This window comes from Medicago sativa, chromosome 6, assembly GCF_051527215.1.
Source record: "Medicago sativa cultivar Bolivia chromosome 6, Bolivia_mono, whole genome shotgun sequence".
Classification (NCBI taxonomy): domain Eukaryota; kingdom Viridiplantae; phylum Streptophyta; class Magnoliopsida; order Fabales; family Fabaceae; genus Medicago; species Medicago sativa.
In genome coordinates, this window is record NC_140754.1 from 61,247,242 (window position 1) to 61,269,105 (window position 21,864).

The 21,864-nt window shown below is 35.3% G+C and overlaps 2 pseudogenes; both read left to right on the forward strand.

Moving 5' to 3' along the window:
- The first annotated feature begins 6,884 nt into the window (after positions 1-6,884).
- LOC146916084 (uncharacterized) lies at positions 6,885-9,695 on the forward strand (annotated as a pseudogene).
- Positions 9,696-15,252: 5,557 nt separating this feature from the next.
- Positions 15,253-19,923, forward strand: LOC146916085 (uncharacterized; annotated as a pseudogene).
- Positions 19,924-21,864: the final 1,941 nt, after the last annotated feature.

Genomic DNA, 21,864 nt, shown 5'->3' on the forward strand with positions numbered 1-21,864 from the left:
TCTAACCCTTGCACTTATTCTTCTCTCTAGCCTCTATCTCTTATCTTCTCAAATGAAAAATGAAATGAAAATGTTGTAACCCTATCTCTTCTCACTAACATTAGTTTATAAAGGCTCACTTAATGGGCTTATCTCACAAACCTTAATGGGCCCAACCCATTTCTAATTCAACCTTAAAAATGTTACTACTCACCTACCGGTAAAATATAACACTAACGGTCACTTAACGGTAATTAAAATAATTACTACACCCTCTCTAGTAACTTGGTAAAATAATAACTTCCACTAAACACTAAAAATAACTTTCTGCAAAATTACAAAATTGCCACTGCCCTCAAAATGACCAAAATGCCCCTAAGTCCAAAATGACTAAAATACCCTTCTAACACCGAATTCTACGATTCCCAACCAAAATACACACAGAGGCAAATAATCACATAAGAGCACATATAACACACATAAATAAATAATAAAATAAAACTAGCAAAAATCGGGCTGTTACAACTCTCCCCCACTAAAAAGAATTTTCGCCCTCGAAAATTACCTGAAGGAAACCACTCCGGATACGCAACCCTCATCCTACTCTCCGATTCCCAAGTGGCACTCTCACCAGTCGGTCCAACCCAAATCACTTTAACCAAAACGACCTCCTTGCCACGCAAACGCTTCACTTCACGATCCTCAATCCTAACTGGCCAAGTCTCAACAGTCAAATTATCCCTTACTTCCAAATCATCCACTTGAATCACATGAGACGCATCATACACATACTTCCTCAACTGAGATACACGAAACACATCATGAAGATTCGACAATGATGGCGGTAACGCAATCCGATACGCTACAACCCCAACCTTCTCAATAATCTCAAACGGTCCAACAAAACGAGGAGTCAACTTCCGACACTTCAAAGCACGACCAACACCGGTTACAGGATTCACTCTCAAGAATACATGATCACCAACCTGAAACTCAAGGTCTTTCCTCCTCTTATCATGATAACTCTTCTGCCTACTCTGAGACGCTCTCATCTTCTCTTGGATCATCTTAACCTTTTCCGTAGTCTCTTGCACAACATCCGGTCCTAACAAAGCACCCTCTCCTGACTCATACCAACACAAAGGAGTTCTACACCTCCGACCATACAAAGCCTCAAACGGTGCCATTCCAATACTAGAATGAAAACTGTTGTTGTAAGTAAACTCAATCAATGGTAAACATTCAACCCAACTGACACCTTGCTCCAAAACACAAGCCCTCAACAAATCTTCCAAACTCTGAATAGTCCTCTCCGTCTGACCATCAGTCTGGGGATGATAAGCGGAACTCAACCTCAACTTAGTCCCCAAAGCAACTTGCAAACTCTCCCAAAACTTAGAAGTAAACCTCGGATCCCGATCCGACACAATACTAGAAGGAATACCATGCAATCTAACAATCTGCTCAATGTAGATCTCAGCCAACTTCGCCACAGACATACCGGTCTTAATAGGAACAAAATGTGCCGACTTCGTCAACCGATCAACAATCACCCAAATTGAATCAAAACCGTTAACAGTCTTCGGCAACGCTCCCACAAAGTCCATTGATATACTATCCCACTTCCACTCTGGCACAAACAACGGTTGCATCAAACCTGACGGTCTCTGATGTTCAATCTTGGACTTCTGACAAACCAAACAAGCATACACAAACTATGCGATCTCCTTCTTCATTCCAGGCCACCAAAACAACCTCTTCAAATCTTGGTACATCTTAGTCGCTCCTGGATGAATACTCAAACTACTCCTGTGACCTTCTTCCAAAATCTGCCTCTTAAGCTCAAGAACACTTGGTACACAGACACGATCACGAAACATCAAAACACCGTTCTCATCCAACCTGAAGTCTCCACCCTTACCTTGATTAACCAACACCACTCGATCAACAAGTTCCAAATCTTCCTTCTGACCATTCTTGATCTCCTCCAGAATATTACTTGTCAGCTTCAACATTCCCAACCTCACACCATCCGGTGTCAACTCACTAACCAAACTCAAATCTCGAAACTGTTCAATCAACTCTAACTCTTTTACCATCAAAGCAGACATATGCAACGACTTCCTACTCAACGCATCAGCAATAACATTGGCCTTTCCAGGGTGATAACTCAGCTGAAAATCAAAATCCTTAAGATACTCCAACCACCTTCTCTGCCTCATATTCAACTCTTTCTCGTCAAACAAGTACTTCAAACTCTTATGGTCACTGAACACTTCAAACTTAGAACCATACAGATAATGCCTCCAAATCTTCAACACATACACCACGGTTGCTAATTCCAAATCGTGAGTCGGATAATTATTCTCATGCACTTTCAACTGCCTCGAAGCATAAGCCACAACCTGACGATTTTGCATAAGCACACCACCAAGACCCATCTTAGAAGCATCACAATACACAACAAACGATTCCTTCGGATTCGGCAAAATCAATCACTGGAGCTGAAGTCAACCTCTTCTTCAACTCTTGGAAACTCTTCTCACACTTAGCATCCCAAACATACGCTTGCCCTTTCCGAGTCAACTGCGTCAGTGGCAATGCCAACTTAGAGAATCCCTCAATGAACCTCCGATAATAACCTGCCAACCCAAGAAAGCTTCTAACTTCAAAAACAGACTTAGGTGATTCCCACTGCAACACTGCATCAACCTTCGACGGATCCACGGCAATACCACCTTTAGAAATCACATGACCAAGGAAACTCACTTCCCGCAACCAAAACTCGCACTTCGACAACTTAGCAAACAACTTATTCTCCTTCAAGACTCCCAACACTATCCTCAAATGCTCGGCATGCTCCTCTTCAGACTTCGAATACACCAAAATATCATCTATGAACACCACCACAAAACGGTCCAGAAAAGGATGAAATATTCTATTCATATACTCCATGAAGACACCTGGCGCATTAGACACTCCAAATGGCATCACAGAATACTCATAGTGTCCATACCTCGTTCTGAACGCAGTTTTGGATATATCTTCCGCCTTTACTCTAATTTGATGATATCCTGACCTCAAATCAATCTTACTGAACACTTCTGCACCAACCAACTGATCCATCAAATCATCAATCCTCGGAAGCAGATACCGATTCTTGATTGTCACCTTGTTCAACTGCCGATAATCCACACACAATCTCATGCTACCATCCTTCTTCTTAACCAACAATACAGGAGCACCCCACGGAGAAACACTCGGTCTGATAAACTGTTTCTCAAGCAATTCTTCCAATTGCTTCTTCAATTCACCCAACTCTGATGCAGACATCCGATAAGGCGCAATCGAGATAGGACTCGTTTCCGGAACCAAATCAATTGCAAACTCAACTTCCCTCTCCGGCGGTAATTCGGTAATGTCGTCCGGAAAAACTTCTAGAAACTCTTGCACTACCGGCAATTCACCAACTCCTTTCTCACTACTTTCCTTCAAGGAAGCAAACATCATGAACACACTAGCTTCACCATCCAAGGACTTCTTCACTTGCTCCGCGGTCAAGAACTTCCCACCTTCCTCAGCCACCGGCTTAGAAAACGTTATACTCTTGGTCAAACAATTAATGTTAACACCAAAAGTCAACATCCAATCCATACCAAAAATCACGTCCATATGCTTCAACGGAAGACACACAAGATCCAACTCAAAGTCAACATGAACTTTAACACAAACCACAACCAACTGATCCTCTACAGCCAAAGATACCTTCCCTTGCCAGACCAAACAAACCTGAAGCAAACTGCTACTCCCCCACTACGCTCAAACCCACCTAAAAGAACGGAACAACACAACAAGTACCGACAGTACTTCCGTACATGTCACATACAACAGGAAATTCAACGGGTTTTGGTCTGGACAAGACCGACCACGGCTCTGATACCAACTTGTAACACCCTATTTCTATTAAGCGGTAAAACGCGCGAATACATCAGAAATATTCTAGAAATAGATGCTACGTCTCCGAATAAACCACAATTCATACATGCATAAAGATCATGTTATACTACATAGCAGCGGAACAACATATAATTCATAAACAATCTCTGGATCTCCAAACTAAATACAAATGTATCATCCAAATCTCAAATAACAGAATATCTCAACTCCAAATACATAGTCAAATAAACAACATGCAAAGACTATCCTAGATCAGAGCCCTAATCTAGACACTTGCATGAAAAAGAGGAACTCCACTCCTCGGCATCAACAAGCAACAACTAAGCATCCTGCACGCCGTCTACCCATCCATACAGAGAGGTAGGCGGTCCACCACAGACCTCTGAGGGTTAGCATTACATCATCATAATCCATAAAAGATTTAAGCAAGAACATTGGAAATGAAAGATATATTCAAGAATACAAAATAACAAATCATACATGTATTCACAAGTATTCACAACACTTATATCATTCGATATTATCATTCCAAGTTCGTATCAACAAGTGTATCATACACGTATCACATATACATAACCCTCCCTCCTAGAACACTAGCATCACATGATCATTATTATCCCCCATCACTTACATTTCAAGCTATCACATTATTGTCATAGCATAGCATACATATTCAACCTCTAATCAAGTCATCAACAAAATCTCATCATTTATCAACATCAATCAATGAAAACATTACTCACTTCATTACTCATCTAGCATGCTTATCTCAACAAGTACAATTTGTCATATCGAAGTAATAAGCAAGCCATCATCATTAACAAAGAACATCACCACATCATATATGTATATATACATATACAAATCTCACCTCATCATTATTATTAAAATAACCATCATCAATTGATTCACCAAGTGTATAAGCACAAATAATTAAGACATGCAATCAGAGCATAATACAATTATTCACAACCCTCCACAATATTCACCAATGTACATATACACCAGTCCACATAATCACAACATTCACCAAATTTCACCAACACACAAATTCACCAAGTCACATATTCAATTATGACACGACTCATCAATTAATCAAATGCATATGATGCTCTAGACTCTTCTAGATGCATGTGGTACCAAACTCCTCTAAGGTCGTCACCTTATGATGCAACAAAAACATCATTATCAACGGCTATAATCAACGGCAAGAATGCGAAACAGGGGGATGCTGCCACTGTGCAGCTCGCCGTGGCGAGTAAATCTACTCGCGAGGCGAGTAAGCATCACCGAAAGCACCTCCTGCTCGCCTCCAACTCGCCTCCCACTCGCTGTGGCGAGTTGGGACAGTCCTGTTACGAGAAAAACTCTTTTTTTCACCCCAAAACCTCAATTTTGACTTCCCAAAGCTCAAATTTGATCCCAAAGTTTGTTTAAACATTTCTAAACATGAAAAGACACCCAATTCCGTATAAAATTTGCCCCAAAACATTCTCCTAACAAAAATCACCATTTGACCCATTTTCATCAAACTTCAAACAAAACAACACAAAGTCATATCAAACTCTCCAATTATGATTACCCAATGTTTTAATCATCAACAACAACATCTATCAACAACAACAGCAGCTAAACATCATGAATTCACCAACAATTCATCACAACAACATCTCATATCACCATTTTTGGGCAAAAATGCAAAGTATACATATAAGCACAACTTAAGCATGTAATTTCATCATCAACAACTCAATTAACATTCAAATTACATACTCAAATATTGCATCAAAACATGAACACCAATTTGAAAGCAATTAGGTTCAATTCAACAATTTCACAAAAATGGGTAAAGAGAAAAAGATGTGAATTATGGTTGAAATCTAACCCTCTTACCTCTAGCACCAAGATTCTCTAACCCAAGCTTCAATTTAGCTCCTAGATGATGAATCCCTCTTGCCTCTAACCCTTGCACTTATTCTTCTCTCTAGCCTCTATCTCTTATCTTCTCAAATGAAAAATGAAATGAAAATGTTGTAACCCTATCTCTTCTCACTAACATTAGTTTATAAAGGCTCACTTAATGGGCTTATCTCACAAACCTTAATGGGCCTAACCCATTTCTAATTCAACCTTAAAAATGTTACTACTCACCTACCGGTAAAATATAACACTAACGGTCACTTAACGGTAATTAAAATAATTACTACACCCTCTCTAGTAACTTGGTAAAATAATAACTTCCACTAAACACTAAAAATAACTTTCTGCAAAATTACAAAATTGCCACTGCCCTCAAAATGACCAAAATGCCCCTAAGTCCAAAATGACTAAAATACCCTTCTAACACCGAATTCTACGATTCCCAACCAAAATACACACAGAGGCAAATAATCACATAAGAGCACATATAACACACATAAATAAATAATAAAATAAAACTAGCAAAAATCGGGCTGTTACAACAAACACCATCAAAACCCCTCTGTTTAGCCCAACTATTTTATTTCCCAATCCATGAAGGAATCTCCAACCCGTCACCGTCGCTTCTAACCCTCAATCTGTAGTTTCCATTAACAGCTATTTCAACCCAAGGGAAATCAGATTTTTTTCAAAGCAATCTGCGAAAATCAGTATTGGAGGATGGGGTTGAAGATAAGGATGAGGTTAAATTCAAATCAAGAGGTAAAAAATTTCACCCATTCCAATTTCGAATTTTCCCCCCAAAATCAATCCCAAATTTTATAGTTTTTTAATTCAACCCTAACCCTAGGTTTTTAGTATAAAAGGGTGTAGTGTGTGTCTGTTCAGACTTGCCCCAGCATTGCAAAGTGTTAACATTGCACTGCTTTCTTTCTCCCTCATTTTAATTTGAACTTTCATTTTAGTTTAGTGTTGGGGTCTTTAAACTTTTAATTACTAAACATCAAAAAAAATTCTTAACAAGAAAAATGGCTAACCTTCCTGAGTTCTCTCCAATTTCTGAAATTTCTACTGAAAAAACTTTTTGGAACATCAAGGCAAAGGTAATTCGATTATGGCAAGTTCCTGACTTTAGCAGAAACACCTTGCCATTTTCGACTGAAATGGTTTTGATGGATGAAGCTGGCAACAGGATTCATGCTACCATTAAGAAAACTTTGCTCAATAAGTTCAAAAATGACATTTTTGAAGGAAAATGCTACACTTTTGAAAACATGGGGGTGGCTAACAATGGGGGTAATTATAGGACTACTAGACACTCCTTTAAGCAGAACTTTCAGTTTAGCAGCAAGGTTGGTTATCTACCAAATCTCAAAATCACTAAGTCACCATACAACTTCATTCCTATTTCTGAAATTGTTGGAGGGTCCTACGATACTGATTACTTGCCTGGTATTTTTCTCTGTGTTTTAAGTTGTTTTTAAAGTTTTTTCATGTGTTTAAATCATTTTGAGATTTTTCGTTATGTTCATTGAAGTAGTTGTGGTTTGATGTTAATTTCAGACCTTATTGGAGTATTGAGTGGTGTTGGTATTGAAAGAGAAATTCAAAGGAATGGTATCACAAGCAAGCTGAATGTGATTGAGTTGGAGTCTGGAGGGTAAGTATCTAATCCTTATTTTGTGGTTTAGTTTTTCTTTTGTAGTTATAGTTAAGTATCTTACAGATTTTTATTTTTATTTAAGGCATAAGGTTCAATGTACCCTTTTTGGAAGCTATGTGGAAGATTTGAACAATTTCATTGCAACTGGAGACATTCAGAATGCCATTGTGATCATTCAGCTTGCTAAAGCAAAAATTTACCAAGGTGAGCAATACAATATTTAACAACTTCAAGTATTAAAGTCATAATTGTATTTTATATTTTTTCTTATGTACCATTTACTATATGGTTGAAATGTATTCTAAGATCCTTAATTTGTTTGTTTAATGTAGAAAAGCTGCATGTTCAGAATTGCTTGAACTGCACACGTGTGCTTTTCAACCCAACATGTGCTGATGGTCTTAGCATGAGGAGCAGGTACCCATTTTGGTTGACTTTTTATTTTGATTCATTCAAATAGGAAATTTATTTCAATCAATGTATTTAGATGTTGGTTTTAATAGATTTTATTGTTGTTTCTTAGGATGACTGAAAGTGATGATTCACCTTCACCACTGACTATAACACAGCTGCAACCTGAAACCAAAGTTGACCCAAAGGAGGAGTTTTTGTACAACACACCTAGGACTACTATGCAGGGACTTAAGGATGCCGCAACTGTAAGTGATATATAAATTTCGTGCAAAACAGCTTGATTATTTATTCTTTCAGTTTAAATCCACCTCAATAGAAATTATAGTTTCATTTCCATGAATTTTGATCTAGATACAGGATTAGTTTAATGATATATATCCACTATTAGTTTAAAGTCAATTAGTTTTTTAAAATGAAATTATTAAGTATTGGTTATGTATTGTAGGATTCTGTGTTTGTTGTTGTTGGCACCATAAAGAGGATTGTTAACAAGGAGAATTTTTGGTACACTGCCTGTATGTGTTCCAAGGCTGTCATACCTGATTCAGCCATGTTTTTCTGTGAAAAGTGCGATAAGCACGTTAAGAAGGTGTTTCCTAGGTAATTTACTTATCAATGCTATTGTTTGTGTAAATATTTTGGGTAGTTATACATGCATTATCTATCTATAATCTAATATCCTTTTAAAATCCAATGTCTTAGGTATTGCTTGAAGGTAAGAGCAATTGACCAAAGTGATTGTGCAACACTGGTCATCTTTGACAGAGATTGTACTTCTATCTTTAATAAGAGTTGTGCTGATCTCCTTGCTGAGCATGGAATGGTAAATGTTTAGTTTTTATTTCATGGATAATGAAAATATTTTGCATCTCTTAATTTGAACTGTTTATAACCCTTTTATATGAAATTTGTGTAGGCTATCCAAGAGGGACAAATGGCACCTGAACTTGCTGAACTTATTGGAAAAACTTATCTCTTCAAAGTGGAAACAAAGGCAGAATTCAATCCCAGATTTGAGCAGTCTTTCCGTGTTATGAAGATATGTCATGACCCTTCTATCATCAAAGAATTTATGTCTAAGTGGGACAAGGAAGAGGCTTCATTCTCCAAGCTCACTAATGTATGCTAACTCATAAATAGGAGAGTTTTATTTTGAAAAATTAGTTGTAGTGGTTATATAAATATTGTAAAGTGTGGATTTACCTCAACTTGAAGCTAATGTGTATTTTTTGGTTTTTATTAGGAGAGTGCTTCTCTAAGCATGTTGATGGACAAGGGCAAAGGCCCTATGCATATTGGAGAATCCAGTTTGGAATCCCAGGTAATAACTTTACATCATAAATTCAATTAAGTGTTGCATTCATGTTCAATTAAGTGGCTGCATTGACACAGTGTAAATGTCTTATGTTTTTAGGAGCTAATCCCCTTATCTGAACCTCTTGAGAAGATTCAGGCCAAGCTTGCTAAGGTTGCTGAATCTGTGCCTGATGTTGTTAAACAGGTTATATGTTATACATTCATAAATTATATGTTATCTTTTGCACATATTCTGTTTGCTTACAGTTTCTTATATGCTTATGCACAATTGCAGGATTTGTTGCCCAAGTTTGGAGAAGCTGATTCTGAATCTGATTGCCAAGTTATCACTCCCACAGTTTCTGCAACTGCTACCAGCAAAAGGGCATCTCCCAGCAATGATGAGGATGATATGGATGTTCCACTTAAGATCATGAAGAGGAGAATCAAAATTGAGAAGAATTAGTGCAAGAGGGATTTGGCTGAACCTCTTATGAGCATCAGTTTTTTGAATCATAGAGCTTATTAAGTTTTAATCCATCTAATATGATGTTTACTCTATGATTTTTGTATAAGTTGTAATAATTTGGTACTTAACTTTAAGTTATTTTGGTACATTAGTTGGGTTGTAATATTAACTTTGACAATTGTATTCCCCTGTTTTAATATTTATTAGTATTAATCTACATTTATTGCCCTTTACAATTTTTGTTACTATGTGGGTTACAAAAATAATTTGAGTAACCTATTTTTAATTATGATATATATTTTGAGTTATATTCTGCAATTTCAGAAGTTTAATAACAATTTTTTTTTAAGTGCAGGTTTCGAGACAGATTTCAATAATGGAAATTTCACTTATAGTCCCATGTGCACAGCAAGGATCATTAATAGAGTCAATTGCATACAAGTTAAATTGCTCTTAGTTGCATCCATTAGTGAATGTGTAAATTAGACAAATAGCTTTGTATTCATCAGCTGTATATTACAAGAATATTATTTAATAAATACAATGGTTTATTCCTTATACTTTACTTGCTTCTCAATTTCTTTATGAATATTAATTAGTACACTTCTCTGTTAACGAAAAACCTTAAGTATAATTCACCCAACCTAAAAAAAAACTTCTTGGTAACTCATTCAAGTAAGTATATCTCATCATGAATACAAAAACCATGGATCCAGAATTGTTTTTAAATGATATTTTAAAAATGAGGTGTTTAAATAGCAAATTATTAGGCAACAGTTTGGAGCAGAGAAAACTAGGAAATCAGGAGCCCAATAAAGCCCAATATTGCTGTAAAAGGAGGAACTTTGTATCATATAAAGGGTTAGCAACACAGATCCCATTCAACAAAGAAACACGTTGCTACTCCTTCCTCCAATTTCTGTTTCGTACGTGCGTACAGGGGACCACCGACAACGATGGCTGCGGCAAACCATGGGTACAAATTTTCTTAATCCCTTTTTGTCTCAATTCGTAATCCCTTTTTGTCTCATATTAGCTATTTTCCCTTCAATTTCGGACAGAAACATGCAACTGTCCCCTTCCCAATCGCATGGCCTTTAAGCTTATATATCAATTTATGTTGCTTTTTTTTCAATGATGATTAATAGTCAAACCTTCATCTTGGTTCTGCAATTTTTTTGTTGTATATATTGCATCTATAGTTTGCCCTAGATCTGGTTTATGATTGTTTTATTTTCACATTTATTCAGAATCAACTATAAAAGGAATAAAAGTGCAAGATAGAATATATTGTGTGGTCATGCATTATCGTTTGTTGGTAATATCAGTAACCAAAGTATTTTGGGTGGTCATGCACAATTTACCTTAAAAAGGTTTAAACAAATATTCATTTTTTTCTATATATAAAATTAAGTGGGAAAATTTTTGTATATTACATTAAACTTTTATTTAATTTTATGACTAAAGGAATATTGTGTATTTTACATTGATAAATAGAGGGAAATATTATTTTTGATACAAGTCACATGTATATTGAAGCTCAATCACTACTCAGGAAATTAGTCGATTCAAGTCACATGTATATGATGTGCTCATTTCATTGATTTTCGCAGCAATGGGTGGCAAAGGGATTTTTTCATAAGCGAGGTCAACCCGGAAGAGGTATGTAACATATTGTTGATCTTGACTCATAATATTTAATATGTAGTTCAAGTGTTACAGTTTGGTTATGTCGATTAAAACATAAATATATATGTAGTATGCCTTTTTTTCTCTTTACTTATCATGATGATGTTCAGATGAATGTAAGGAAACAATGTCTTTATTAGTTTGGTTGAATTATAATTATTTTCAAAGCATGTTATTCTTAAAATATGACGTATTTTATATGGATTTTTGAACCCTTTATATTTGTTGTTCTAAGGAGAAAGTACCTGTGGATTTTCAATTCTACCTAAGAAATCAAGACACACTTCAAGTTAACAAGCAAGGATTTGTTAGGGATCAAGATGATAGAGGCATTGTTATCCGTTTTGATATGGATCAATCTGGAATTTCAATGAAGAACGGTGCCTCAATCGCTCGGAAGTTTGGCTTCAACATTCCTGCTATTGCCAAATTTGAATATCTAGGTCCCTTGAACATGTTTTTTGTTACCCGTTTGGCTGATGCTAATCCACAAGTTGCAAACAATGTGGAGTTAGTGCAAGATGTTGATGAAAATCAACAAGTCGTGCAGGAGGTTGTTGACATTGAAGATCCCCATCAAGAAGTCATCGATATTAGTTCAGACGAAGAGCAAGATGAAGGTGAGCAACAAGAGGAAGATCCCTACTGTTTTGAGCAAGTTGTGTCTGCTACTATGGCTCAGTCTGTATATGGTCAACCAATGGTAAGTTATACAATAAAAAACCTTCTCTTTATAATTAAAATTCTATTTTTACATGATGCTACTATGGCTTAGTCTGTATATGGTCAACCAATATCTATATTTCTATTATTTCTCACACTTTTAATTCTATTTTTACATGATGTTAGTTTTTGAATAATATATATTGTACTACTCAAATATGCAAAATCCTTTTAAGAGAAAATTTGAATTAAGATCAGGATTATATGAATTAAAAATTTCACATGTCAAGTTATGTTGTTCCATGATCCATAGGAAGGTTATTATTTTAACTCTGATATAATAAGTATGGAGATTGTAGAATAACTTAGATATACATTCAGTAGTTTTACAAGTTACAACAATATGCGACATATTCGGTTGTTTATTTTTTTTGAATACATAAATTCCACGATGTACATATGACTAAAATTGTTATGTGCAATTTACTAAGGTGTTTTTGTCACTTTTGGTATAGCATTTTCCCAACCGTGTTTCTAGAGAGATATTGACTGCTCCAAGGAAGTGGATTCTCTTGGTTGATATGGAAACACTCAAAGAGTACAAGTGCCGGCTCAACACGGCTGAACGAAACAAATTCGAAAAAGCATTAGGAAGAGGATGGTTGAAATTTGTCAGAGACCGTCGCCTAAAAGAAGGTGACAGACTTTGCTTTGAGTTGGATCGGCCTCCTACGGTATTGTTTGTTCAAGTGGTTAGGAGGCATAATATTGCTTGATGGGTAGTTTAAATATCTTGGAATCTGTATTTTGGACTAGGGATTTTGAAAATGGCTTCTCATTTTGGGGGTGTATATGGATGTTTTATTATGTAAAATATGACTTTGACAATGTATCTGGCACTTGGTTTGGATGTTAAAATCCAACTTTTTGGTATGTAATGTTAATTGATGTATACTTTTGGCAATTGGGTCACATGTGCATGTGTGATGTAGCTTTCATTTGTATTATATGACAAACTTGATGATGTTAATTCCAATGTCATGCTCAAAGCTAATTATATATTACTTATGCCCATGTACATGTCTGATGCAGCTTTGATTGGTAGTTGATATTATATCATGTATGAAAAAACTAAAAGCAAAGGCATTCTTTTTCATGATAATGCTTACAACTTGGTATATGGACTTTGTCTTTTATTGAGACATTAAACAATGACATTCACGTTAAAGCATGTCTTTAGTTGCTTTAGTGTGGGCCATAATATACCTACAAAGAAGACAATTGATTTGGATATTCCATTTTTGTGTTTGTCTATAGAAAAAAATTCATTGACAATGACATATCAATGTTTTGGCAAAGCTTTAATTTTGTCACATAGTGTATAGGCCAAAAAGGTGTTTCATTTTTCCAACACAATATGTCCTCTATCCTTTAATCAAACACAAACCTATCCATGTAAAAATCACCAACTCAAGGTTCTTCTCTAACACAAATTTCTTCAACAATGGAACCAAATGATCCATCAAGTAGAAGGATGAAGAAAAAATTAATGGTTACACAAAGTAGTTGTATCAACAAAGGTATGTCCAAATGTTAATCACCATGTCAAATATATATTGCTTGGGAATGTATAATAGAATTTCCAATCAAGATAACTATGTTTCTTTAATACCATTGTAGAGAATTTGTCTTCCACTAAATCAACAATGAATCAAGTTAACAAGTTATCCAGGGAGCCTTTTAGAAGTCCTCTTTCTCCATTGATGAATGGTAATATTATCTATCTACTTATTTAGTTTTGCATAATTTTTATTTTTGACATATCACATCCCACCATAAAATATTCCCAAGTGTTCTTATTTTATGTTTGTACCACAAACATTTGAAGTTTGCAATTAGGGTTCTCAAATTTATTTGACATTAATTTTTAGATATACCAATGCATCAATCTCCATCTCAATCAATAAGTCCTCCATCCATTGGTAATTCCGATTCCTCACATGCAAGGATGAAGAGAAAACATGCAATGTTGCGAAGAGGGTCTAAAGAAAAAAGAAATGATAAAGGTATGTTTGGTATAAAATGTTTATAATTTATTTTACATTTTCAAGTAAAATAAATTACCGAAGGAATGTGAATAACATCAAAGTATGCTTGACACATTAAATTGCAGAGAATGAGGATTCGGACTATGCTTTAAGATATAATAAAAAGAGGCTATCAAAGGAGGCACACTGGAATCCTATATCACCATTGATAAATGGTATTTATATAGATTGTGATTTTGCCTACAAAATTTAATAGTCTTCCAAGTTGTAATATGGTCAAACTCTATCAAAGGTTTTTTTTATGATGTGACATAATTGAAATTGGTACCATGTAGATTCAAGTGAAGCATTGTAAACTATCGAGCAAGCAAATGATTCAACGTCAGAAATGATGAGATCATCTGAATCAACAATTAACCCGTCTCTATCTTCTATGAATTCATGTGAGTTATTTATATGTTTGAATCAATATTCTTATTCCTCAAGATTGGTCTCACACTTACATATTTTAATCATTGACATACTATGATCATATTTTAGTTCCATCAACACTAAATCATAGCATTTTGTCTAAGAGGAAGGTGGCAGAATCATCTCAACCTATAACCTCACAAAGAAGTCCACTATCCAACATTACCAACATTGAATGTGTTCCTTTTGGCAGTAAGACATTAAATTATTGTTTTGCTAATAAATTAAAGCATCTAACTTACTTGGGTCATATCATTAATCTGTTGGCATCATCAACACACACAAATGCACATATGCAGTGCCGCAAGTTCTAAATACAAGCAAAAAGGGACAAAAAACTAGAGTTCAAAGGAGAAGGAGATTTAAAGAGCTTCCTGTTACAAGACTTAATTTTGATTCAGTATTTGAACAAGGTGGTCCATCATCAAACTCATCAGCTAATGGTAAGTGTTGAATATTAAATTTTCTATATTACACAAAAAGTAGTTAAATTAACACATTTTCTAACAGTGGTTAATCAAGAAAATATCATTCTGGATGCCTTCAAAGTTGATATATATGGTGATGCTGAGAGAAAAGGTTCGTCTAGAACTTTTATTTGTGTAACTAAATATACTTTAACCACTTAATGATATTTTTGATATCTAATATATATTAAAAAACCATCCATAGGATCCCTTGATTTTGGATCTCCAGATATCACATGCAAATGGTGCAAAGCTAAACTTTGGATAGAAGAGAGGGCAACAAAGTCTAGACCACCGACCATAGATGTAGAGTTTTTGCTATGTTGTCAAAAGGGATATGTTGATATTCCATTTGTAGAGGAACCGCCTAAATTACTGTTATCATTGTTGGATGGAAGTGAACCTAGAAGCAAGCATTATCAAGCCAACATCAGAGCATACAACAGTATGTTTGCCTTTACATCCCTTGGAGGCAAAGTGTTCACAAAGCTCAACAATGGAAATGGACCACCTCAATTCATCTTAAGCGGACAGAATTATCATAGAATTGAAAGTCTGCTGCCTGAGCCTAGAAGTGCTCCAAGATTTGCGCAACTATACATCTATGACACTCAAAATGAAATTCAAAATATAACCAAAGTTTTTGAGTAAGTACTACTTTTTCCTACCCTTGATTGTTTATTGTTATCATTAAATGTTGATTATGTTCTCATTAGATGTTTATTGTGATCGGTATTGTTACATTGGGTTGCAGTGCAAGTGATGGTGAGGGTGGATTTGACATCTCATTGGTGGAAGATCTAAAAAACATGTTCGATGATTGTAACCCTTTGTGCAAATCATTTAGAAAGATCCGTGATATGTTTGAACAGGGTCCACCTCCCAAGATGGCTTTAAGATTGTTTCGAAAGACGGATAAAGACTCAAGGATGCACAATTTACCTACGGTAGATGAAGTAGCTGGGTTGATAATAGGTGATTATGATGAGACCGAACAGGGAAGAGATATTATAGTGGATGATGTAAGGAAAGGCTTACGAAGGATACACGAGACACATCGCTTATACATGCCACTTCAATATCCTTTAGTATTTCCTAAGGGTGATTATGGTTATGAGGAAGATATCCCTTATAGGGAATTTGAAGATGAAGAAAAAAAATCAAGAGGTTCAAGGGAAAGAGTTGCCATTAGAGAGTACATTGCATTTCGCTTGCAAGATAGGGATTGTGAGTTTGGAAATATTCTTCTTGGAAGAAGATTGCTTCAGCAGTTTTCCGTTGATTGTTACACCATGATTGAAGCTCAAAGGCTATCTTATATTCGGAATAATCAGGGAAATATTCGTTCAGATTTGTTGAATGGATTACAGGAAGCAGTTGAATTGGGAGACAATGACCCGAGGAAAGCTGGACAGCGTGTTATACTTCCTGATTCATTTACAGGTTCACCAAGGTACATGTTCAATAATTGCCAAGATGCAATGGCAATTTGTAAGAGATTTGGCTACCCGGACCTATTCATCACAATAACTTGCAACCAAAATTGGAAAGAAATCAAGGACTTTGTTTCACAGAGAGGCCTTAGTGCATCCGACAGACCCGATATAATTTGTAGAGTTTTCAAGATGAAGCTTGATCAATTGATGACAGACTTTAAGAAGAATGAAATGTTTGGGAAAGTGCAAGCAGGTATGTTTACGATATAGTTTTTAAATCTTTGATTAAACTGTTTTATATAATACATTCTGCATGTTTTAATATTTTCATATATCATAGGTATGTATACTGTAGAGTTTCAAAAGAGGGGGCTACCACATGCACACATTCTTTTATGGTTAGAAGGTGTCAACAAACTGCATACAACTAAGGAAATAGATAGGGTTATATCAGCAGAGATTCCTCATCCACATCTATATCCAAAGTTGCACTCGGCCGTTTCAACATACATGATGCATGGACCATGCGGAGGTGCGAACTTGAATTCACCTTGCATGAAGGGAAAAAGATGCTCAAAATACTTTCCAAAGAAGTTTTTAGAGGCCACTGCTATTGGTGTTAGTGTGATCAAGAATGGAACTCCTTTGGACAATAGGTATGTTGTTCCTTACAATCCAACACTCCTGATGAGATATCAAGCACATGTTAATACTGAATATTGCAACAAGTCAAATGCAATCAAGTATCTATTCAAATATGTGAACAAAGGTCCTGATAGAGCAAACCTCCATATTAAAAAACAAGCAGGAGACAAAGATGAAGAAGGGCCGATTGATGAAATTAAGCGTTACTATGATTGTCGCTATGTGTCACCATGTGAAGCATGTTGGAGAATTTTCATGTTTGATATCCATGAGAAATGGCCATCTGTTATGAGATTAGCTTTACACCTAGAGGGTCAGCAATGTGTTAGGTTCAAGGAAAATCAAAAGCTTCAAAATGTTGTGAAGTATCATCAATCAGTTCCAACTATGTTTCTTGCTTGGTTTGTTACAAACCACGAGTACAGTGAGGGTAGACATCTTACATATGCTGAATTTCCGTCAAAATTTACTTATCTTTCTGACAAGAGGATATGGCTTCCAAGGGAAAAGGGTTTTCAGATTGGGAGGCTTTCTTACATTCCTGTAGGCTCAGGTGAACTTTACTACATGCGGATTTTGTTGACCTTTCAAAAGGGTTGTAAGGGGTTCAATTGTATTAAGACTGTTAATGGCAAGCTCTACGACACTTTTCAAGATGCATGCTATGCGCTTGGGTTATTGTCCGATGACAAAGAGTTCATAGATGGAATTATTGAAGCTTCTAGATCACAGAGTGGTCAGATGCTCCGTGTTTTGTTTGTTAGACTTTTAATCATGAATACAATGCACAAGCCTGATAATGTATGGAAAGCTACTTGGAAGTTATTAGCTGATGGAATTCTATATATAAGACGAAGGATGCTCAATATTCCAGGTTTGTAATCTTTATTTTAACCTTACTCAACACTGCACTTAACGAATATTACATTAAAATGGAATTATACTTTACATATGGTTAACTTGATTGTTTTTATATTAAATTTGCTTATATTTGTATTAGACAAGAACACCTACATGTCGTTATGAACACTACAAAAAAAAATTAGCAAAGTTATTCATAACATGTCTGACACGGCATCATTATATATGTTATAATATTGGACCATAATTGTTGTTTGATGTAAAATAAATTATGCAGATTTGCGCATTCCTGATAGTGATTTGCAAAATCTTTGCCTTATTGAGATTGAGAAGTTGTTGATGTGTAATGGTAAGTCATTGAAAGATCACAAAACTTTGCCTTACCCAAGGTTCGATGAGTTACTTGCCCAAGCAAATAAATTCATTGCCGATGAATTGAACTATGACAAAGATAAGCAAGGTCAGCTACATAAATCCCTTCTTGAAAAACTCACTGATGAGCAGTATGGTGTTTATTCCACAATCATGAAATCTGTTGAGGCACAGGATGGGCAGTTCTACTTTTTGTATAGATATGGTGGAACCGGAAAGACCTTTATGTGGAAGACACTATCCGCAGCCATCAGATCACAAGGTAAGATTGTCATTAATGTTGCATCGAGCGGAATTGCATCTTTGTTGTTACCTGGAGGCAAGACTGCGCATTCTACTTTTTGTATACCATTGAAAATCAATGAAAAATCGACTTGCAATGTGAAACAACAAGATCCTAGAGCCAAGTTGCTTAGAGAGGCAAGTCTTATAATATGGGATGAGGCCCCTATGATGCACAAATTCTGTTTTGAAGCATTTGGCCGTACTATGCGTGATATAATGAGGGTTGTAGATGAGGATAATTTGGAAAAACCTTTTGGAGGGAAAGTTGTTATTCTTGGTGGTGATTTCAGGCAAATTTTACCTGTCATTAGGAAAGCACGTAAACGTGATATAATGAAGTCCTCTGTTAATTCTTCTAATATTTGGCATAGTTGTAAGGTCTTAAAGCTCACAAAAAACATGAGGTTAATTGGTGATGGCACAAGTGATAATGCAAATGAGATCAGAGATTTTGCAAAATGGATTTTGAAAATTGGAAATGGTGATATGGTTGCAGATGAAGATGGAGAGAGCATCATTGATATTCCAGAGAATTTGTGCATTCCTCCGTGCAACAATCCTCTACAAGCATTGATTGATTTTGTTTATCCAGGTATTGTTCATAGCATTGACAATCGAAGGATCTTTGAAGAGAAAGCGATACTTGCTCCTACTCTTGATGTTGTTGAACAAGTCAATGAGTATGTTTTGTCACTAATTGAAGGGGAAGCAACATAGTACTTAAGTTCGGATACAACTTGCAAATCTGATGAAGACTATGATATTCAAGGGGATTGGTGCACTACAGAATTTTTGAATGACATCAAGTGTTCTGGAATACCAAACCACAGGTTGATTCTAAAGACCGGAGTTCCCATCATGCTGCTAAGAAACATTGATCAAGCCAGTGGCTTATGTAATGGAACACGACTACAAGTCAATCACCTTGGGAAAAATATCATTACTGCGACCGTCATTACTGGCAAGGGTATTGGACAAAAGGTATTAATCCCAAGGATGGATTTGGTTCCTACAAATTCAGGATTTCCATTTAAATTTTCAAGAAGACAATTTCCGATCTCATTGTGCTTTGCTATGACAATAAACAAGAGCCAGGGACAATCATTGTCGAAGGTTGGATTGTATCTACCTCGACCTGTTTTTACACATGGGCAATTGTATGTAGCTGTTTCTAGGGTAACCACGAAGAAGGGGCTGAAAATGTTGATTTTGGATGAAGATGGCAATCCATGCACCTCAACTCTAAATGTTGTTTATCCGGAGGTCTTTTCTAATTTGTAGAAATTATCTTATGAGGTATGAATCTGTCTATATTTAAGCTTGATTGTCAATTTTTTTTTATCGAAAGTACATTGCTAACATGCAAAAACCTTTGTTTATTTTTGTAGATAACTTTGGAGCTAAGTATAGTTGATGCATCTATCTACAATAAGGGTTATGTTTTTTGGATTGATTGCGCTTTAAAGTATGGCCTACTATTTTGTGTTACATATAACAAGTAGGCTTCATTGTTATTTGTTAATGATATGTATTTGATTCTAACTTAATTGAACTAATTTTTGATAGATGACATCTTTGATTTTATTTAGATCAACATAGCCCGATTATGTCTAACCACTGCATTATAAATTTGTATTTTGGTGGTATGTTCAGAAATATAATTGTTAACTCCACAAAAAATTGTCAGCCCGTGCGTTGCACGGGTGGAAATACTAGTATATATATATATATATATATATATATATATATATATATATATATATATATATATATATATATATATATACACACCATATTTTTATAGAATGATGTGTTTCATCAATCATACATTTTTAAAGAATCATTTATATCGACAAAAAAAAAATACCATCAAAAACTTGTAAAATTTTGTACAAGATAAGATGTAGTTTATGGTGTTTTTCGCTTTTAATTTCAATAAAAATTAGTTTGTTTTTAGTCTTGTTCTAGAACTATTTTACTTCAAAGTCTTTGTTATATTTTCAGAGTCAAAATAATGAACAAGTTACTTGGATCAAAAGTATGGATGAAGAGCCAAGAAAAAGAAGAAAAATCAAGAATTAAGGCATTTTGGACAAGTACGGTCGTGCCCCTCTTTTGCACTGGTCGGGCTGCCTTGTTGCTTAGGTCGTGTGCTGTTTGGCAGAGATATCACGCACAACCGTGCCCACAATGGCACGGTAGTGCGCCCCTTCAGCTCCAGAATTATAATAGCCATCAGAAAGGGAGCATAGTCGTGCCCCTCACAAGCACGACCGTGCACATTATGCAGTCAAATTTTAATGATGAAAACTCTTGGAAACTACCCATTATTGGCTTGTAATCCGATTTTAATGCCTTGTCTGAGATTCTAAGCTATAAATAGGGCACATATCATAGTTGTAAGGCATCTTGGAATGCTTGTAAACTTACTATAGTGAAATCTAAGTTCAACAGTTGTTCTAAGTTTATTTTATACTTTTTTTTTGACAAAGTTTATTTTATACTTATTTTCCTGCACTTTATTGTTCTTGCTATTTACTTTTCTGTTCATACAATTCTAGTACTTTATATTCAGTCATTTACTTTCATGCATTTTATTTATATGTTTTTAATTTTGTTTTAACAATCTATGTCTTTTAATTTTAATTCCCTGTCTACAATGATCATGAGTGAGTAGAATTGTTTAGTCTTTTGATTGTTCGATTGATTTAATGATCTAATCCTATTCAACCTAAATCTAGGCTCTATTTTATTAAGATTCATTTTCTAATCTAATCTCATCATTTCTTAAAGTTTTATATCAAATATCAAACGAATGACCGAAAGATGAAGTTTAATATTAGAACAAATGAGATTATACAAGATGAACAAAACATGTGAATAGTTTTGTGATTCTCGAGCCAATAAGATTCATACTTAAAGGGTCTCAATAATAATCAACCATGAGAGTATGCTTGATTATTATTGAGATACACTCATGTATTCTGAAAAGAAAACATTTTGTATTTAGAAACAAATTTAACATAAAATAGAGAAATAGATAGAGAATGTTTAATATTTATCATTATGATTAGACCACAATCCCAAGACCTTTTTATAATATCTGGATTTAAATCAAGAAACCATTGAACTTAAACTTAACCTTTTCAGCTAAAACTAAGAATTAGATTGGTAATTACATAAACTTCCTATGGATCGATAATCTTTACTGCTCGATGGAACCGTACAC